This window comes from Chinchilla lanigera, unplaced genomic scaffold (assembly GCF_000276665.1).
Source record: "Chinchilla lanigera isolate Chin_1 unplaced genomic scaffold, ChiLan1.0 scaffold00047, whole genome shotgun sequence".
Lineage (NCBI taxonomy): Eukaryota > Metazoa > Chordata > Mammalia > Rodentia > Chinchillidae > Chinchilla > Chinchilla lanigera.
In genome coordinates, this window is record NW_004955448.1 from 4660796 (window position 1) to 4668576 (window position 7781).

Here is a 7781-nt window from a genome sequence, read left to right on the forward strand (position 1 = left end):
TTCAGGCTGGACTTTTGCTCACTTTGTAGCCCAGGCTGGTCTTGAACTTGCAATGATCCTCCTGCCTCAGCCTCCTGAGGGCTGGAATTACAGGTGTGCACCACCACGCCCGGTTTAAATGATTAACATTAAAAAGAAACCAAGTTCTTTACAACAGGACATTGGGGAAAATGCCTTAAGACCATAAGCAGAACCAGTATGACACCACTCATGCAGGGTCAAAATTCCAAAACTGAAAGAATTTGCTTTGAGAAGAGAACCTCCGGGTACCCTGGGAAAGGTCTAGGGAATTTGTTCCTCAGGATTCCATTTGTAGTGGTCAACCCTCAAAACATTCACAGACTCCTGAAGTAGTGATCTAAGGAAGTCCGGCTGTTGCTCCACCTGCAGCACTACTTGCTGTCATCCATCCTTATGGTGCTGGTTTATAGACATGCAGAATAGAAGAGCTGTAGGGTCAGAAAGGTTTCTACCTAGATTTCAGAAGAAGTTCTGGGAAGCCAGGTAATATGCCCTTAAGACAGCAGCGCATGAAGTTGTGAAAGGGAAGCTGAAAGTGCACTGGAGAGCACAAGGAGTTGGAGAAGCCCAGTGTGGGACATGTGAGAAAAGCCAGCCCAAGAGAAAAGCCATGGGGTTGCAACCACTGGCAACGACGCAGGGGCGGGCCGTCCAAGCCCTTCAGAGTTTATAGCTCACCACAGTTTGCTGTGGCTACTGGACGTGCAACTATGGGATTGACCTATCCTCCCACTGCTCCCTTTGGAATGAAAATGTTTACCCTTTGCCACTGTACATTGGAAATGTTTAACTTTTCTTTGATTTTTACAGGGCTTATATCTAACAGTTTCCTTTGACTGTCAGAGGAGATATGGTACTTGGACCTTTCAGTAATGTTGGAACTGTTAGCACCTTTGCAAGTCTTAAGGATGGACTAAATGTATTTTGGATAAATGGATACACATGAGGCTTTTAGGGGGTAGTGGTAGAATGCTATGGTTTATTTCCAGGTGTCCCATAGAGTGTCATATACTCCTAGGCAGGGATCCTGGAAGGTGATTGGATTATGGAAACTTATAGCTGGCTTGCTCTTAAGAGCTTGGGCCTGATTGGAAGAAACAGGTCACTGGGGGTGTGGCCTGGAAGGGTTTCACTCCCTCCCTTTTCTCCTTTCACTCTGCTTTCCAGTCACCACATTGTGAGCATCCCCTGCCATGCCATGCCATGATGTTCTGCCTTGGAGTGAGCTGAGCATGCGAGGACTGAGGCTACTGAAATGTGAGCCAAAATACATCTCTCTTCCTTTATTTAATATTTATTTAAATTGTTTTCTCTGTCATCTCTGTTTGTCTCTGTGTCTGTCTGTCTATCTGTCTGTCTCTCCAGGTTCTTGCTTTACAGTCCAGGCTGGCCTCTGACTTGTGGCAATCCTTCTGCCTCACCCTCTCAAGAGCTAGGATTAGAGGTGTTTGTCACCATGATGGGCCCAAACTTTTCCTCCTTTGAATTATAAGTTTTTGGCATTTTGACCCAACCATGAGAAAATTTACTATACTTTGACCATTATATACATTGTAATACACTGACAGTTGATATACACTTACTGTTTTTTTGTCTGTTTGTTTGGGGTTTTTTTTGTCTTTTTGACACAGGGTCTTCTTATACAGTTCAGGCTGGGTTTGATCTCACTTTGTAGCCCAGGCTGGTCTTGAACTCAAAATGATCTGATCTTTTAATCTCAGCCTCCTGAGTGCTGGATTACACTATACCTGGCTTACATTTACTGTTTGAAGGACATTTTACTAAGGTTTACGACCAAGAACTGTGACTACATCTATGGACATATTAGTATCTCACTTTTGTTAAAAGAAACTACAGCAACAAGGACTTTTTTCTCCCTCAATATGTGGTTTAGTAATTGATAAACTATGAGCCTGCAGGCCAAGTTCAGTTCACCACTTGTTTTCACAAAGAAAGTATGACTGGAATATATCCCATTTATCTGCATGTTGTCTATGGCAGTTCCCATGCTAGGACAGAACTAAGTAACTGCAAAAAAGATGGTATGGGCCTGTAAAACCTGAAACATTTATCATCTGGTTATTGGGGGACAAGAACACTACTTAGAATATTTAGCACATACCATAACACAGAAATATTGAATGTGTGCAGGATTTTCCATAAAATTGTATTCTACAAGGTAACGAGAGGGTTTTTTTTGAGAATATAACTTCCTTAGTAGAAGGGACTTAATTTTTATATTTTGTGGTAATATATCCATATTATAATAGTTGAATAACAGAACAATAATCTCCCTTTTATGCATAAGCTTTAAAACATATTTCAAGGTTCTTCAAAGGAGTTAAAAACAACCATGACAGAACTGAGTGAAACAATCACAAAACTATTTGAATAGATGGAATGCTGCGATTCTGTGTTATCTCCCTTAGCCAACACTTACAGACCTGTGCTCTATCTCTTAATTGCTAGATTATGTAACTGCCAGTAAAACAGAGCTCCCATTGGGCAGATTCCTTAAAACAGGCTCTTTCGTGGGGAATAATTTACAAAGAAAACTTCCTTTCTACCAATATAAACTCTCATTATCTCTATCAAAACCACAGTCTCAAAGACTCACCGGAGCCACTGTGCAGAAAGAGTGACAGGCTTCGATCACACAGCAAGGTCAGTGCTGATTCTCAGCCCTCCAGGAGCAAGAGGGGCTCCTCGTGGTTGGTGAGAAAAAGAGTGACAGAAAAATTCCTTGCAATGTAGCTAAGCAATTTCTCCCATTCTTTCTAAATTTAGTTTTCTGGAACAGAAGGTACTGAGGAGTCATATCTTAAACAGACTGGAATCTGAAATTGAGCTTTCAACTAAGAAAACTAGGATCAATGAAATCTCTCTAAAATTTCCCTTGAGAGGGTACATTCATCATGAAAAGTCAAGCTACAAGTGGATTGTGGTGTTTTCTTTTGTTTTAACTACAGATCAGGTGTCAGGTAAAATCTAAGACATGAGAGAAAAGGTCAGCTCATTTATCTTAAAGAAGAGGGACTTTATTTTGTTTTTTTTTTTCTAAAATCCAGTAAAAGAACAAAGATAATATACCAAACAATTAATAAGAGCTGATAATGGGACACAAACTTAGTCGTCTTGTGGTGTTAGTCTACGTTTGAATGACACTTCAGCTCAGGATGGCTTCTGTATGGAGACAAGGATGATTCTTGTTTGTTAAAGAATAATTAAAACAAGAAAAAGAAACTGGAGTACAAGTGATATAAGCAGATACTAATTGTACAACTAGGCATGTCTTAACTCTCTTTAGTTACCATGTTAGAGTTTTATGATTTTTTAAGATATAAAAAGTATCTTTACAGGTAATACAAGTCTTTATTGTTACAAGAGGGCTGCTCACAGTATAATATGAATAGTGGGTAGTATATTAAGTGATGTGTATAATATGTTGGCTATGCAAGATGTAATCTCAATAGTATGAACAGCATGAAACAGTAATGTTTTCGTCAATATATAAAATATGTTTAGAGGTATTACTGGAGCTTATTTTAAAAGGATCACTGGTAAAACATCCTAAAGTTGGCCAGATAGTTATATTATACAGTAACATGTTTAGTTACTTTAACAAATATTTATCGAAAATTTTGCAAGACCAAGTTAATCTTGCGCTTCCATTTTAAAATAAGGATACATGGCCACTATCAACCTACCCTTGGTGTTTTCAAAATTAGAAGAATTTGTCTATACGTGTTTACCTATAGGTGACACTAGCTAACAGTACAAACATCAATGAAATCAATCTCTTCTTTATGTAAATGAGAAAGACCAGCAAGGAGGGAATATTTCTTTTTGTTTCTTTTTTTTTTTTTTTTTTCTGTAAGATTTAAAAGATGCACATCCTAACATTCCTTGAATGTTAGCACCTTAAAAGGAGTGGAGCAATACCCCTGTAAGAGCAGAAGTGAGGATAGAACTTCTGCTTAAACATTCAGTATGCAAAGCTGAGCTGTCCTTACCTGGTAGCTTTTACTTTAGACTGTTTTCCAGAAAAGACTATTCAGGTTATCTGAAAATATCTCGCCTTCATCAGAGAAAGTATTAATCCATGGAATGTTGTGGTGTCTTTTCCCAAGATAACACTAGTTGAGAGTTTCTATTCAACTAAGTGTAGACTTTCATCAGCCTAGCATCTTTGACTCAGGGAAACTGAAACACTAGCTATACATTTTTCTTTAGATCTGGGAAATATTATGTCTCTCCTAGGACAATATATGTCATAAATGCAATTCAGAAAAGGAATAAAGTAGCATTCATCATTCATCAATAAATATTTATTAAAGACCTCCTGCTGTGGTAAATGATGAGAAAGACGATGAATAAGGCATGGACCATGGCCTCAAGTAATTCATATAGTGTTTAGGGTACCAGATTTAGCTGTGTCAATAATTATAGTATAGGATAATGATTCATGCTGTAAGTGGGGGTAAAAAAAATCTAACATCGGAGGAAGTGGCCAAGCTTAAAACTTATACATCAGTAAAATTTCCTTTATCTTTAATCCCAGTACACCGTGGTAAGTCTTTGTGGGAGATAATATGAGTGTAATAAAAATTGTGAGTAAAGAATTCACAGTAGAAACTATGCAAATCTCTCTGGTCCTGAAGAGGGATCAAGCTTCAGTAGTACTCATCCATATGGTTACCTAGAGTCTAATGGATGGTCCCTCCCAGATGGGCTATCAGGCTGCATGGGTCTGGGTACTGCAGCTTTCAAAGCAGGTTTCCAACCATTGGCTTTATGCTTTGTTTGTTTGGTTGGCTGGTTGGTTGGTTGGTTGGTTGGATGGTTGACACAAGATCTCACTAGTTAGCCCAATCTGGCCTTGAACTCTCAATCTTCCTGCTTCAGCCTCTCAAGTGCTGGGACTGTCCGCATGGGCCACTGCGCCTCTCCATTAGTTGTTAATCACTACCCTTACGGCACTGTGGAAAGTGCAGCCAGAGTTCTAATTCTGCTCAGCCTTCTCCGCTGCAAAATGATGGCTTTGGTGACTAGATTCTCGCCACGTTTCTTTGTACAGCTAAGTGAGTAAGGCAATTTTTACTATCAGCATTTTAAAGATAGGAAACTAAATCCAGGAACCTTAAGGAACTTGTCCAAGACCCAAGGCAATAATTAATATCCGATACTTGAGATTAGACACTAGACCTATAAGGATAAAGCATATTCGGTGTCACACTCAGAACCACACCTTTGTGGTAAGAGTACACACGCAGGCCCACACTGCATTATCTTAGTGTTTAAGTTATAAATCAAGATAAGAAAGTGTAAAAATATGATCTGTCCTTCCACCTTAAGAAATACCTCTCCAGAAGGACCTGGACACCCAAGGTGAATCAGGAATTCTTGGACGTCCCTAAGACAGCCTAGAATGCATAAGGGAAGATAAAACTGACCTCAACGGACACTTCCTCCTGTGCTAAAGCACCTAGGAGTGCACACCGCAATAAAAAGCATACAGGGTTCTCGCATGCAGGGTTCAATTCAGAGTCCCACGCAGATCTGGAAGTGAGTTTGGCACCCCAAAATGGGCCGAGCTTTCCAGAGTTCAGAGTACCTGGGGGCTGGTCCAGAAGAGGGTTCAGCATCTAGATGGTCATTACCTGGCCTCTGTGGGGAGGGACAGTGCCAGAGGAGAGCCTTCGCTGGTGACAGGCACAGGTTCCCCTGGCTGGGTCTAAGAGCCAGTCCGACCGCCTCTGGGTTCAACCTAAGAATGAGTAAAAACTGGGAATTTTCTTGTGAGCACGTTAGACCAGTAACTGGTGAGACCAGGCTCTGCAGCTACTGTGTTGGAACCTAAGCTCTATCGCTTTCTAGCTGTGGAATCTCAAGCAAGCTACTGAACCTTTCAGGGCTTCAGGGTCCTATCTGTAAAATGAGTATAATATTAATTGGCAGACATTAAACACTGGGTAAGGGTTGGTAGTGTCCTATCCAGCTACATTACAGGAGAATTTGTCTCCTGGAGATTTTCCCGGAGAATTACGTAAGCGTAATGATATCCAAACACTCCGATAGTCAAGGTGAAAGCCCTCGCTGTACTAAAAGGCAGGGCAAGGCGCAGGCGTTAGAATCCCTCACTGCGCCCAGGGCGAGGCTGCGGCCCTAGTCCTGCCGGTACCTCGTCCTGGGTCACTTCCTGCTGGGAGCTAGTCAGGGGTTTGGAGACGGTAACTCGCAAACGTGGCCATGAGTCACGGGGGGACTAGGAACTGAAACCCAGTGTCAGCACACTGCAGGGTCCGTCCCTCGGACGAGGGCGAAGGCAGCAGCAGCAGCAGCTGATGTAAACTGCAGGTCACAAAGCCAGGTTGACGCTCAGATCCCTCCCCACCCACTTGGTGCTCACGCTGCCAGCGCCGTCTGCAGACAGGTCTTGACATCTCCCCTCGTGGGGAACCGGGGAGACTCCGAACAAGTCGAGGCAGCTCCCTCGCACCTCCTGGAAATGCGAGCCAAACCTAGCGACTACCGCCCAGCAGCGTAGACATTTCCTGAGAGGCAAGCCTGGACACTGCGCCTCACTTCTCCAGGTGAAACGAGCTCCAAGTGGCTCGTTTCTCATCTGGTGCCTTCACCCACCCTTGCAAAAGAAAGAAAGAAAAAAAGAAACGGTAGAATCTCCGTTTCTTATAGACCAAGAACTGTAATCAGTCCTGGCTGCTCTCTTTAGGGGACAGTCGTGACTGGGCACCGAGAAGTCAGACTCTCTCTAAGGCACCAACAAAGGACTATATTTAGTTCTCAGCTCTCCGCCTAAATTCCTCTTCTTTTTTCACTCTTAGCTTCAAAACGACTGGGTTGGGGAAGTGGGAGGAGGGGGGCGGGGAGCAGCGGAGAAAGAACAGCTGTGCCTTTGCCTCCCAACTCAATCTCTATAAATAACCAATCGCGAGCGGAGGCTACTTTTCAGCCAATGAAGCAGCCCAAACTGATACAGCCTTGCCTGCAGCCAATGGAGAGACACTTGGGGGTGTGAGACTCGCGCCCCGGGACCAATGAGTTCAGAGTCTGGGAGAGGTAATTTGAGACGGAGTGTGGGTGTGTGGTGCGAAGGCTTCCTACTTCCAAGCCCGAGAGGCTGCTCTGCCGTTTGAGCATGCCCTGACTGCAGGCACCCCGAGACTCCGGGATTGGGATGCCGTCCGCCTTTCCGGGTTTTGGCCAGAGCCTCGGGGGAGGAGGACGGGATCCGTCCGGGCGAGGAGCGCTCGGGGCTCCCAGGGCCGCTCCATCGCTATTCGGGACACTGTCACAGGCGGAGTTCCTCCGGTTCTCTCTGTCCCGGGCGTGCGCAGCCGAAGGGCCAGCCGGGGCGGAGCACCGCTTCGGTGGCGGAGGTTTAGAGCGTGGGGCGGGTGCGCCCCTGGGCTGGGCGGCCCGCGGACACACACCCGCCCGGAGCCGGGGCGGCGACCCGCTCTGCGGCCGCTCGGTCCCGCGGAGCGACGCGCTCTGCACGCACCCATCCTCCCGTCCGAGCGGTCGCGACTCGCGGCGCGCACAGCGCCTCATCCAGCTCTAGGCTCGGCGCACTCCGGTCTCCGCTCCTCCGGACTCAAATCGCGAGCCCTGCCCACCGTCCCGCCCCCGCCCGACCCAGCAGAAAACCAGGAGCGGAAGCTCGGGCGGGGCGCGGCCGCGGCGCACTGGGCATGCTCGCCCCGGCGGGCGGGGAGGGGACTGGAGGGCCGGGCTGC

General features: G+C 45.2%; 1 protein-coding gene and 1 long non-coding RNA gene across 2 annotated transcripts in view; both read left to right on the forward strand.

Moving 5' to 3' along the window:
• Positions 1-1195: 1195 nt before the first annotated feature.
• Positions 1196-7781, forward strand: part of LOC106149533 — a 54802-nt gene continuing 48216 nt past the window's right edge. Inside the window, exon 1 of the long non-coding RNA XR_001235787.1 lies at positions 1196-1278. This is a non-coding gene — a long non-coding RNA (uncharacterized LOC106149533). The remainder of the gene's footprint in view (positions 1279-7781) is intronic.
• The window catches only part of Rap2b (RAP2B, member of RAS oncogene family), a gene marked incomplete in the record, with an annotated part of 3153 nt that continues 3053 nt past the window's right edge, over positions 7682-7781 (forward strand). Inside the window, 1 exon segment of the mRNA XM_005393055.2 lies at positions 7682-7781.